Here is a 13,523-nt window from a genome sequence, read left to right as displayed (position 1 = left end):
TTTGGAGATAAAAAGCCTCTTGGATTTGTCTGCCTAGTCTGACTCCAAACAGTGAATCTCCAGACTTCTGAAACTCATTCTCTTGACCAGCTAGGATTGTAGGTGTGAGCACTGGCACTTGACCTGATACTTTAAATACTGACGTACTTTTGCTGTGATAAATAATGCTAAGGAACATGAATTTAGGTCAGGAAAAATGTTTTTGAATTTTTGAAGGCCTTGCATCTTGCTTAGAATTCTTGCTCAAGTTTGGAGCTTTACTATTTGAGCCACACCTCCACTTTCTGTTTTTTTTTTTTGCTAGTTGAATGGAGATAAGAGTCTTGAATTTGTCTGCTAGGGCTGGATTTGAGACTTAGTCTTTAGATCTCAGCCTCCTGAGTAGCTAGGATTACAGGTATAAACCACTAGTGTTGGCTCTGTTAGAATTATTATTATTATTCCACTAAATGACATCTCTATTCCTTGTCATCCTACTGATTGATTGCCAATACCAGGTTTTTTTTTGGGGGGGGGGCAGTCCTTGGGCTTGAATTCAGTGCCCTATGGCTATCCCTGAGATGATTTTGCTTAGTGCTAGTGCTCTACCACTTGAGCCACAGCTTTACTTTTGGCTTTTTGGTGGTTAATTGCAGATAAGGGTCTCTCAGACATTCCTGCCTGGACTTTCAAATCACAATCCTCAGATCTTGTTTGAAGGAGGCACTTGAGCCTCCTTCATCTGGGCTTTTTGCTGGTTATTCTGGAGGTGGAGTCTCAGACTCTTTTGCTCTGGCTGGCTTTGAACAGTGTCCTTCAGCTCTCAGCTTCGTGAGTAGCCAGAATTACACAAACAGACCACTGGCTCTTTGTCTTTGTTGTCCTTTTTAGTTTCCAAGGGTTCTATTTTGTTTTTGTGTCCTATTTTTAATTTTAATTTTAATTTTTTTGTGCTTGTACTAAGGCATGGACTCTAGGTTTATGTTCTTGCTTGGCTTTTTTTCTTTTCTTTATTTTTTTTTTTTTTTTGCTTGAGACCGATGTTTAACCTCTTGAACCACATATCTACTACCTGCTTTTTGCTGAGACGAGAGTCTCAGACTTTCCTGCCATGGCTGGCTTTGAACCTGCGTCCTCAGATTTTTAGCCTCCTGAAATTACATGCCAGAGCTACCTGGTCTGCTTTTGCTTTTGTGTTTTAGATGCAGTATTTTTTCTTAATCCTGAGAATCAGAAATTTTGCTTTGTTTCAGTTTTTTGTTTTCTTCTCCTGGGATACTTACCTTTCATTTGTTTTGGTCTTTTTTTTTTTTTCTTTTTTGTCAGTCCTGGGAGCTGTCCCTGAGCTTTTTTATGCAAGGTGAATGCTCTACCACTTGAGCTTTCTATGCAAGGTGAGTGCTCTACCACTTGAGTCACGAGTCACTTCTGGCTTTTTTGAGTAGTTTATTGGAGTTAAGCGTTTCATGGAGTTTCCTGACCGGGCCAGACTGGCTTGAAACCACAATCCTCACATCTCAGCCTCCTGAATAGCTAGGATTACAGGTGTGAACCACCAGTGCCCAGCTGTTTTGGCTTCCTTATTAGTCTTCATTTAAAAATCTAGTGATTATGGGCTGGGAAGGTGGCTCAGTGGTAGATCACTTGCCTTGCATGCATGAGGCCCTGGGTTTGATTCCTCAGCACCACATAAGGAAAAAGAAAAAAGCCGGAAAGTGGTGCTGTGGCTCAAGTGGTAGAGTGCTAGCCTTGAGCTCAAGAGCTGAGGGACAGCGCCCAAGCCCAGAGTTCAGGCCCCACGACCAGACTCCCTCCCCCCCCCCCCCCCCCCCCACAAAATCTAGTGATTATGGTTGGGAGATGCTGAAAATGGGAGTGTCTTGATCAGTTCAGGTAGAAAAGTTTGAAAGACTTACGTCAAACCATAGTTGGGCACGGTGGCAAGTTTTTGTCATTTCAAGCTACATGGGAGGCACATAATAGGAAGATGATCACAGTTCTAGGCTAGTCTGTGCAGAAAAGTCCTGTAGAATCTATCTTAATGGGTGGTATAGGCCTGTGTTGATGACCTCAGAAGCTATGGGAATCCTAGGGTAGGTAGGTAGTTTGCAGTTGAGGCACATGCTAGGTGGGTATTGAGATCCTATCCTGAAAATAGCCAGTGAAAAACAGTGTTGGAGTTATGGCTCAATGGTAGAGTACCAGCTTAGGAAGTGTGAGGCCTTGAGTTTTCCAGTACCATTCCTCCAAAAACCCAAATTGTGATCCTTAGCCATAAATTCATATTTAAGACAAGGTTCTATGTACATTTACAATAAAATTTAAATAAAAAAAAGACAAGGTTCTAATGAGTTTATTGGAATACTTGTATGTGTAGACAGGGACCGTTGGTTCTGTTTAATCAGAGAGAAATTTCTAAGTATCTTTTTGATGTTGACAGGCCTGGTTATTAGTATTCCTTGAGCTAGAAGGGTGCCAAAATTTGAGGATGTAGAATTTGACTTTCACTTAACTCCTTTAAAATAAAATACCCCTTCCTTCAGCTGTTTAGTGTCCCTGAATTTAGATTTCTTCTTCTTTTTTTTTTTTTCCCCTAGTCCTGGAGCTTGAACTCAGAGCCTGGGCATTGTCCTTGCGCCTCTCTGTGCCTAAGGCTAGCGCTGTACCACTTGAGCCACAGTGCCACTTCCAGCCTTTTCTGTTTATGTTGTACTAAGGAATCGAACCCATGCATGCTAGGCAAGCATTCTACCACTGAGCCACATACATTCCCAGCTCCTAGATTTCTTCTTGTTTGCTGTCTCGAGAAAATTAACCACTGAAGTTTCCTAGGCTAAAGAAAGACTTGATAGGGTATGTGGAGGAGCAAAAATGGTTTTGATTGCTTTTTAGGATATATTCAATCGCTCTTGTTTTAGACTTACTGGGAAACTTGGGACATGGCCCTGATGTGTAGACCATCACTGCATATGCATTCCCCCTAGCCACTGCTGCCTGGGCTTTTAACATTCGTCTGATTTGCAGTGCTGTTTTGTATAAGAATGGCTACTTTTGGATGTGTCCTGGTCTGTGAAATCTTTTATTTGTGTGTGTGTATGTGTGCGTGCACATGTATGCGCATGCTAGCGTTGACTCTGGTGTCTGTTAAGTGCTTATAAGCATGTGTGTGGTCTATCACTGAGCTACATCCCATTCTCCTTAACTTCCAAAATTTTGTAGGGTATCGCCTTATGCTCTTTTTTTTTTTTTTTTTGTATTTGTGGCTTTATGCTTTTTTAAAATCTCAATATTGACTTTCTGTATTTACGGAAGCAGAGGAGATAGTTTTTAAGACTTTGTGCTAATTATGGGGACTTTTCTGATTTCTTTTAAGACAGGTTTCAAATTCATGATTCTCTTGCCTCAGTCTCCCAACTGCCGGCATTACAGCCATAGTGCCCTTGTACCCAGTTTCTTCTTAGATGCTTTACCTATTACTGTTGTCAATGTTATCTCTTTTATCCGATTTCCCTCCTCATCTTAAAAATGTTTTTGTATCTTCCCATTGGTTCTACTTCCTTATTACATGTTCAGCCTTTTCTCTTTTGACCTTTATTGGCAGGCTTTCTGGAAAAATAAAACCATAGTTTATACATTCACTTCCTCAACTTCTTACTATATTCCAGTCTCTTAGTTGTGCTTAATGATCAAGAGGTAACTGCTTGTCATTGTAAGTGATGCATATGGAATCTGCATTTGCTGTTAATAGTCAGATGTATTTCATCATGGACACTGTCCATTTTATCTTTGGTGATCTTTAAATGAAATTTCATTTATAAGAAGTTCTTTAACAGTTTATCATCAGGAAGATGACTGTGTTTGGGGATCTGGTGTATGTTCCTCGTTTTTGTTAAACATATATAGTACTTCTGTTTTTCTTTTGTTCTGGCTGCCAGGCAGGCAGTCCAGAATCAAACTCTGGTCTTTAGTTACCTCAGCTATATTAATCTCATTATTAGGGTGTTTGTTTTCTCTTCCTCCTTCTATTGGATTTAGGACTTCACCTCTTATCTCTGTTTCTCTGCGTGTTGATTTCATTCTCTCATACTACAGACTCTCTACTACATGAGGCTGGAACCATGACTGCTGGCAGCTTTTGGCTTTCATCTTCTCAGCCCCTTCCACCAAGAGAAGGGGCTCTCTTGAAGAATTCTGAGAAGGACTCTGATTGACCTGTCTTGGATCATGTACCCACCATCCCTCTGGCTGGAGTGGGGTGGGTACTATGAATGTCAACCCTCACTAGAACTACATAGTTGGAGTCAGGGGTAAGAGAGTTTCCATAATGCAGGGGGGAGAGGGGTGGATGATGGTTGGAAAAGAAGGGTGAAATTTATGAGCAGATGAACAATAGATGTCCACAATACTGGCTTTCCATACTTAAGTACTTTATTGTAGACTGTCTCAAACCTAATTTTAGGCATAGGCTCATAAAGTATGATAGACTTCCATTCTTGTACTCTTCAGAGTAACTCTTAAGTTCTGTCATTGTTAATTTTGCTGTTAATTTCTTTCTTTTTTTATTGTGAAAATACTGTGCAGAGGGGTTACAATTACATGGGCAAGATAATGAGCACATTTCTTATCAAGCATTGTTGCCTCCTCCTTTGTTTGCTATTAATTTCAAATGGCCAAATTTAGGTGTTTCTTTTTTTTTTTTGATGATGCTGGGATTGAACTCGGCCTCATGCTTCCTCGGAAAGTGCTCTACCACTTGTGCCACATACCTAGTCCCTTTATCAGGGTTTTTTTTTTTTTTTGTTTTGTTTTGTTTTAGTTGGTCATGGGGCTTGAACTCAGGGCACTGTCTCTGAGCTCTTTTGCCTACGCTAGTTCTCTACTACTTTGAGCCGAAAAGCCACTTCCAGTTTTCTGGTATTTAATTGGAGATGAGAATCTCCAGGCTTTCTGCCAGGCCTGGATTCTAACCACAATAATCAGATCTCAGCCTCCTGAGTAGCTAGGATTATAGACATGAGCCACCAGTGCCCAGCCTCAGACTGGATAATTTCTATTGTCTTGTCTTAAAGAAAAGTTTATTATTCTTTTTGTGCTGTTCATATCTACCTTTGAATCCCTGCAGAAGTTTTTTCTTTTAGTTGTTGTACTTTGGAATTTTTTTTGTTTCTTTGTTTTCTTATTTTCCCATATCTTTCTTTAATTCTTTGTCTTTTTTTTTTCTTTTCTTTTTTTTTCTTTTTGTCAGTTGTGGGTCCTGAACTCTGGGCCTGGGCGCTGTCCCTCAGCTCTTCAGCTCTACCCCTTGAGACACAGTGCACTTTCGGCTTTTTCTGTTGATATGGTGCTGAGTAATCGGACCCAGGGCCTCATAGATGTGAGGCAAGCACTCTATCACTGAGCCACCTTCCAGCCCTATTTTGTCTTTGATTGTTGATTGTTGTCTTAAAGTCTATGTCTAGAAGATCTGCCATTATCCTTTCAATCCAGAATCTACCACTTGGGCCACAGTTGCAGCTATTTAAGTATTAAGTACTTTTTTCTCTTTTTTTGTCAGTTGTGGGGCTTGAACTGTAGGCTTGAGTGCCGTCCCTGAACTCTTCAGCTTAAGGCTAGTGCTCTACCACTTCCAGTTCTCTCGTGGTTTATTGGAGATAAGAGTCTCACGGACTTTCCTTCCCCTGGCTGACTTTGAACCATGACCTCAGATCTCAGTCTCCTAAGTAGCTAGGATTATAAGCTGCCTGTCAGTATTAAGTATTTTTCAAATAGGGCCTTATATTTATGCCTAGTCCATTCTGGACTGTGATCCTTCTGTGATCCTTTCTGCTTAGGAGGATGACAGCTGTGTGCCACTATACCTAGATTTTTCCTTTTCTTTTTCTTTTTTTTCTGTCAGCTGTGGGACTTGAATTCAGGGCCTGGGTGCTATTCCTAAGCCCTTTTTTTTGCTCAAGGCTAGCATTCTATCACTGAGCCACAACACCACTTCTGATTTCCTGGTAGTTAATTGGAGATAGGAATCTCATGGACTTTCCTTCCCGGGCTGGCTTTGAATGGCTCTCGGATCTCAGCCTCCTGAGTAGCTAGAATTACAGGCATGAGCCACCAGCGCCCAGCGTCGGATTTTTCTTTCTAATTGGTTGAGATAGGGTCTGTCTGGTGACTTTTTTTTTTTTTTTTGATACTCCAGGTCCCAAAGGGTCGCATACAGTAGCCCTGGGATAGGTCAGGAATCTAAGGAAGTGAAAAGAAACTGGGAGAGTAGAAGGAATTGGGGAGGAAAGGTAAGCAGGCTGGGTTGTCTGGTTTGAATAATTCCTAGGGCTCTGGGATAAAGAGATTTCTTTCTGTTTGCTGAGTACTTGGCTCTGGGTGACAAGGAAATATAGTAGCCTCGGATATAAAATAGGTAAAGGAAATGATTAGAGATAGGGACTTAGTAGCATTTGTTGGTTTACACATGCAACTTTAGTATTAGGCAGGTTGTTCACTAAGAGTTAGCTAGCTTTGGCAAAAGTTAACTCTAGGATCATCAAGGTCTCAAGATACTAAGTCATACAAATAGGGATTTATTTATTTATTTATTTAGTCTGTTGTGGGGCCTGAACTCTGGGCTTGGGTGCTGTCCCTCAGCTCTTCAGCTCAAGGCTAGTGCTCTACCATTCAAGCCACAGCACCACTTCTGGCTTTTTCTGCTTCTGTGGTGCTGAGGAATCAAATCTAGGGCCTTATGAATGCAAGGCAAGCACTCTACCACTGAGCCACTTTCCCAGCCCCTCTGGTGGACTTTTTTTTTTTTTTTTTTGGGCCTTGAACTCAGGGCCTGGGTTCTGAGCTGCTCTGTGTCAAGGCTAGCTCTCTTCTACTAGAGGCACAGTACCACTTCCGGCCTTTTTTGTTTATGTGTTGCTGAGGAATCGAACCCAGGGCTTAATGCATGTGAGGCAAGCACTCTACCAAAAAGCCACATTCCCAGCCATCTTTTTTCTGGTGGACTTTTTGCTAGGGCTAGCTTCAAATTGTGATCTTCCTCTCCATCTCCATATTAGCTAGGATTACTGGATGTGCCACTGTGCTGGACCTGTTACGTCTTTTTCAGACATTTTCTGTTGATATATTTATATTTGAATGATGCATATTTTTTGGGTCTTTGCTGGGGATTGAACCCAGCTGCACAAAGCAAGTGTTCTACCACTGGGCTGAATCATATTCCTAGCCCAATATTTATTAGATATTTTTTTTCCACTAGATTCCTGTATTCCCCAGGCTGGCCTGGAACTTGATATGTAGCCTAGCCTGCCCTCACAGAATCTTCCTGTTTCATCTGCTGAGCACTGGAAATTGACTCATATTGATGAAGGACAGTATTTATATGTGTTCCCTTTATGGATCATGCATGCTTTTGGTGTCAGTTCTAATGAATTTTTCTCTAATGCTAGGTAGGTCTTGAAGATTTTTCTCCTGTGTTTTCTTTCTTTCTTTTTTTTTTTTTGTCGGACGTGAGGCTTAAACTGTGGGCCTGGGTGCTGTCCCTGAGCTCTTCAGCTCAGCGTGAGGTGAGTGCTCTAGGATTACAGACATGAGCCACTGGCACCCAGCTTCTACATTTTCTTTAGAAATTTAATACTTTTATGCTTGATGTGATCTATTTTGACTTAGTTTTTCTATAGGTTATGATATTAAAGTCAATTTGTTTTTGGTCAGTGAATATCTAATTGTGCTATACTTTAGAAAAGTATCTTTCCTCCATTAATTTGCTTTTTAAAAGAATTTTATTATGAAAATACTGTACAGAGGATGAGTGCATTTCTTATCAAGCATTGTTGCTTCCTCCTTTGTTTCCTTCCTATCCCTTCTCATATTCCACCTCCCCACTCATATCCTCCCCTCCCCCCTTAATTTGCTTTTTGAGATAACTTTTCATTCTCTTCTCCTGATTGCCCTCCATAGTGCTAGGATTTTAGGGATACCCTATCATATTTGGAGGTTTGTCTCTTCCTTTTATCAGCTTTTGTGGCAGGAACAGGATCTTGCTATGTAATCTAGGTCGGCTTTGATTTCAGTCTTCCTGCCTCTATTTTTTGAGTTTTGGGATATATAGTTGGCCTGTTTCTTTTTGGGTACAGACATTTATACATTTCCTTCTCAATTGTTGGCTACGTTAGTACCTTAAAATGTTTCCTTGTTTCCTGTTTTTCTTTGATTCATTGACCCATTGTGTTTTTCCTCATGTCTGTAGGATTTTTTTCTTTATATGCAGTACAATGGGTCAAAACTAGGATCTCTGCTTGGCAGGTGGTTAACACTCAACGCCATTCCCAACTGTAACTCATTGGTTACCAGTGGCACCAGTGGCTCACACCTGTAATTCTAGCTATTTGGGAAGCTGAGAACTGAGGACTGAGGTTGGAAAGTTGTCTGGGCAGAAAAGTATTTGACTCTTATTAACCACCATAAAGCCCAAAGTGGCTCAAGTAATAAAGTGCTAGCTTTGAGCAAAAAAACTAATAGAGCCCTGAGTTCAAAAAAAGAAAAAGAAAAACAAAAGAGTATAAGAGCAGAGTACTGCTGGCTTATATGTATAATCCTAGTTACTCAGGGTGCTGAGAGCTGGAGGATCGAGATTTAAAGCCAGCTTGGGCAGAAAAGTTCAAGAATCTTCTCTAGTTAACCAGCAAGAGATTGGACTGAGACATGGTTAAAGTAGTAGAGTACTTTTGTAGCAAGTACAAGCTTGAGTTCAAACCACTACTACCACTTTTATTTACACCCCCCCCCCCCCCCCCCCGCAAAAAAAGAAATCCAGAAAACAATGTTTAGATTAGAGATGGTGATTCAAGCATCCCAGCAGATTGAGAGGTTGAGAGGTTAAGACTGAGAGTTTGAGGCTAAAAAACAAGTATATCTAGATGCAAGTATTGGGATTTTTCTTTGATATTTTCATAAAACCTTTCCAAATTAACTTCATTTTGGTCAGAAAATGAGAAAAGGTGTGTGTGTGTGTGTGTGTGTGTGTGTGTGTGTGTGTGTGTGTGTGTGTGTGTGTGTGTGTGTGTGTGTGTGTGTGTGTGTGTGTGTGTGTGTGTGTGTGTGTGTGACATAAAACCTTTTAAATTAAGAGTTGTTTTATGGTTCTCCTGTGGTCCATCTTGGTGAATGTTCATATGTATTTTAGCAGAGTAAGTTTGTGGAGTGTCCTATAAAGTCACAGAGCCCAATTTGGTTAATCGTATTCTTCAAGACTTCTGTGTGTTTACTGATTTTTACTAGCTCTATAATATCTAAGATTTGCTGAAACTTTCAAATTATATGATCGTAGATATTTGCATTTGTTTTTATTTTGCTTTATTTATTTTGAAGGTCTTGTAATAGGTAAATAAATGTTTAGGATTTGGGTCTCTTTTTCTTTTTTTATTGACTATAGATTTTATTTTATTTTTTTACTTATTTTTTGTCAGTCCTAGAGCTTGAACTCAGGGCCTAGGCACTGTCCCTCAGCTTCTTTTTCTTAAGGCTAGCACTCTACCACTTGAGCCAGCCACAGTGCCACTTCTGGCTCTTTCTGTTTATGTGGTACTTAGGAATCGACCCAGGGTTTCATGCATGCTAGGCAAGCACTCTACCACTAAGCCACATTCCCTACCCAGGTCTCTTTTTCTTTTGGTGTCAGGGATTGTACTTGCTAATAAAACATTATAACACTGAGCTACACTTTTTTTTTTTTGGGCCAGTTCTGGTGCTTGAACTCAGGGCCTTGGCTGAGCTTCTTTTGTTCAAGGCTGGTCTCTGCCACTTGGGCCACAGTGCCACTTCTGGCCTTTTCTGTTTATGTGGTACTGAGGAATCGAACCCAGGGCTTCATGCATGCTAGGCAAGCACTCTATACCACTAAGCTACATTCCCAGACCAAGCTACACTTTTTTTTGGGTCCGGTCGAGGGGCCTGAACTCTGGGCCTTAGCTCTTCAGCTCAGGGCTAGCGCTCTACCACTTGAGCCACAGCTTCCGGCTTTTTTCTTTTTGCTTATGTGGTGCTGAGGAATGGAACCCAGGGCTCAGGCATGCAAGGCAAGCGCTCTACCACTGAGCCACTTTCCCAGCCCCCAAGCTACACTTTTAACCCTAGTGTATCTTTCTTTTTTAATTTGGTGGCAGTCTTGGGGCTTTGAACTCAGAGCATGGACAGGGTCTCTGACCTTTTTTATTTTGCTCAAGGCTGCCACTTCAGCCATTTTTTTGTGGTTGATTGGAGATAAGAGGAGTCTCATGGACTTTTCCTGCATAGGCTGGCTTTGAACCATAACCCTCAGATCTTACCCGCCTGAGTAGTGCCTGGCTTTTTATCTTCTTGACAAGTTATACCCTTAACCTTAATCTTTGTGAAAAGATTCCATTATATAGTACTATTACTGCTTCCACTTTGTTTTGATTTTCCAGCAATACAGCCTTTTTCTTAGGATTGTTAGGATTTTTTATCTGGCTTAAGTCTTTCTAGTGGTTGATGGTTATTAAAAGAACACTTTGCTGTGTGTATTTATAAGTTTAGCTGAATGAAAAAACTATTGACTTTCCCCAGCCTTCCTCTCCCTTCTCCCCAATGTTATCTCTTCCCTTGTGGCTCTAATTAAAAATATATTTGGAACTGGGTGCTAGTGGCTCATGCCTGTAATCCTATCTACTCAGGAGTAGCCACAGTGCCTTTTCTGGCTTTTTCTGTTTATGTGGTACTGAGGAATTGAACCCAGGGCTTCATGCGTGATAGGCAAGCACTTTATCCTTTAGCCACATTCCTAGCCCCTAATTGTATTGTGTGTGTGTGTTTGTGCGCATGTATGCATGTGTGTGTGTACGTGTGTGTGCATGCTGTAAATCTCTTAGTGTGATTTTTTTTTGGTGGGGGGGGGGGGGGTTCGGTCATGGGGCCTGAACTTTGGGCCTGGGCACTGTCCCTCAGCTCTTCAACTCAAGACTACCGCTCTACCACTTGAGCCACAGCACCACTTCTGGCTTTTTTCTTTTTGCTTATGTGGTGCTGAGGAATCGAACCCAGGGCCTCATGCATGCAAGGCAATTGCTCTACCACTGAGCCACCTTCCCAGCCCCTTAGTGTGATTTTCATAAAAGGCCTTGTAATTTTTTTTTTGGGGGGGGTCTGGTCGTGGGGCCCGAACTCTGGGCCTGGGCGCTGTCCCTCAGCTCTTCAGCTCAAGGCTAGCGCTCTACCACTGAGCCACCTTCCCAGCCCCAGGCCTTGTAATTTTTATTTGGAGAAGTTCAAAATTTTTTATGTTTGTTTGCTCTAGGTGTCTCCCCTCTCCCCCTTCCCCCAAATTGAAAAGCATTTGAGTCCAATGCTTTGTCCTTGGTGCCACCTGAATCACTCTGCCAGCCCTAATAGTTTTTATTTTTGTCGGTCATGGGGCTCGAACTCTGGGCCTGGGCGCTGTCCCTCAGCTCTTCAGCTCAAGGCGAGCACTCTACCACTTGAGCTACAGCGCCACTTCCGGTTTTCTGATGGTTTATTGGAGATAGGAGTCTCACGGTCTCTCCTGCCCGTGCTGGCTTTGAACCGTGATCCTCAGATCTCAGCCTCCTGAGTAGCTAGGATTACAGGCGTGAGCCACCAGCGCCCGGCCCTTCTAGCTTTTTGAGGTCATCTGAAGTTTAGTCACAATTGTCTTAAAGGAATTGTCTAATAATTCCGCTATTTCAGGCATGAAATAAATCTTGTAAATCTTGTAAGTTTTGATTGATTTTTAGTCATTGTAATTTTTACCTTGTTTTCTATTATTATGTGCCTAGAATTCTTTGTGGACTTTGTTTATATTATAGGTTATGCTGTTGGGAAAATATATTCTTTTGTGTATTGATGGTGTGTGTGTATGTGTGTGTTGATGGTATGTGTGTATGTGTGTGTTGATGGTGTGTGTGTATGTGTGTGTTGATGGTGTGTGTGTGTGTGTGTGTTGGTCCTGGAGCTTGAATTTAGGGCCTGGGCTCTGTCCCTTCTTTTTGTTTAAGGCTAGCACTCTACCACTTGAGTCACAGCTCCAATTCTGGCTTTTTTGGAAGTTTAGTGGAGATAAGACTTCAGACTTTTCTTTCCCTGATGGCTTCTACCTGTAGTCCTCAGATCTAAGCCCCCTGAGTAGCTAGGATTACACACTTGAGCTACCAACACCTGGCTTTTCGTAGTCCTTTGAATATGAATTACTAAGTTTTACATTATGGCTTTGGAAGTAGGTACTATTAAGTTTTACATTATGGCTTTGGAAGTAGGTACTATTAAGTTTTACATTATGGCTTTGGAAGTAGGTACTATTCACGTCCTTGTGTATGTTTGGACATTGTTACTTCTAATTCTTTTGGTGGTTCTCCTTCTGGTCTTGGTACGTCCTTCACATTCAAGTGATGATTTGTTACTCAATTAAAAACTCTCGGGTGAATCTTTGTAGATATCTTCATTTTTCTCTCTTTCTCTCCAGCTGTCTACTCATTGCTGGTCTCCCTTGTGAGCTCTAGCCACCTTGGCTTCCTTGGACTCCCAGCTCCGTTTTCCTCAACTTGGGGAGACCACAGGCTCTGCCTGGGTTCTTCTTCCCTGTTCCTTGGCCTGGAAACTCTCAAGGCAGTAAGCTGGGCAACTATGTGACTTGTGTCATTTGTTTCTTGTCTCTGAGGGATCATTGTCTTACGTTACTTGTCCAGTATCTTAGTGCTGTGATTTCATTCATTTTGTTAGGTTTTTATTATTTCATATAAGAAAGCTAAGTCTGGTCTTCTTTATTCACTCCATCTTAACTAGAAGTGGTATCATTGTGGTAACTTGCATTTTCATAATAACTAGTGATAGTGAGCATGTTTTGTGTGTTGATGACCATTTGTGAGTTCTCTTTTGCAGAGTTCATTCAGCCCTTTATCTTTTTAAAAAATTTCTTTGTTTTAAGTTACAGGTTTTACATGTTCTTAATACTGGCCTTTTCATAGACAAATGTTTCATAAATATTTCCCCTGAACCTGTAAAATTTTACCTATTTTCTTAACTGTGCCCTTTGATAAGCAGAAGTACTTTAATCTGAAGAAGTTAATTTAATCAGTGTTTTCTTTTATAGTTGTTGCTTACTGTGAGCTAAGACACTTTTGCCTAACCCTGAAGTCATGAAGGTAATTTCCCTTATTTCCTCTACTTTTTATTTTTTTCTTTTTCCTTTTTTAATTTTTATTTTTGCTAACATATATTTAGGTCTGTGATGTATGTCAGTTTTTGTAGGATTCATTTCTGTATATGGCGATCGTGGTTTTATACCATGTTGAGCAGTCTCTTTCCTCACTGTATTGCTGTGATAGAATACATGACTGTATAAGTGGTCTCTTTCAGTAATGTTTATTCTGTTCTGTTGATCTATTTGTCTAGCTTTATATCATTATGACACTTTAAATTATTGTAACTTTCTAATAAATGTTGATGTCAGAATTGTAAGTTCTAAAACCTTGGTGTTTTCTTTTTCAAGATTATATATTGTCTTTCACTTTTTCATGTAAATG

General features: G+C 40.9%; 1 protein-coding gene across 14 annotated transcripts in view; it reads left to right on the top strand.

The window, feature by feature from the left end:
* Mllt10 (MLLT10 histone lysine methyltransferase DOT1L cofactor) overlaps window positions 1-13,523 on the top strand; it is a 160,062-nt gene that overhangs the window by 19,473 nt on the left and 127,066 nt on the right. For 2 of the 14 annotated variants that reach the window (XM_042686318.1, XM_042686316.1), the window contains exon 1: window positions 4,113-4,286. The exons of the other annotated variants lie outside the window; for them this stretch is intronic. The gene's annotated coding sequence lies outside the window, so the exon portion shown is untranslated. Of the gene's footprint in view, window positions 1-4,112; window positions 4,287-13,523 lie in introns of those variants that run through there. 14 annotated transcript variants of the gene reach the window in all.

The sequence above is a fragment of the Dipodomys spectabilis genome, unplaced genomic scaffold (assembly GCF_019054845.1).
Source record: "Dipodomys spectabilis isolate Male_0828 unplaced genomic scaffold, ASM1905484v1 ptg000096l, whole genome shotgun sequence".
Taxonomy (NCBI): Eukaryota; Metazoa; Chordata; class Mammalia; order Rodentia; family Heteromyidae; genus Dipodomys; species Dipodomys spectabilis.
Note: the sequence above shows the minus strand (reverse complement) of the source record. Positions and strands in the feature narration are given on the sequence as shown.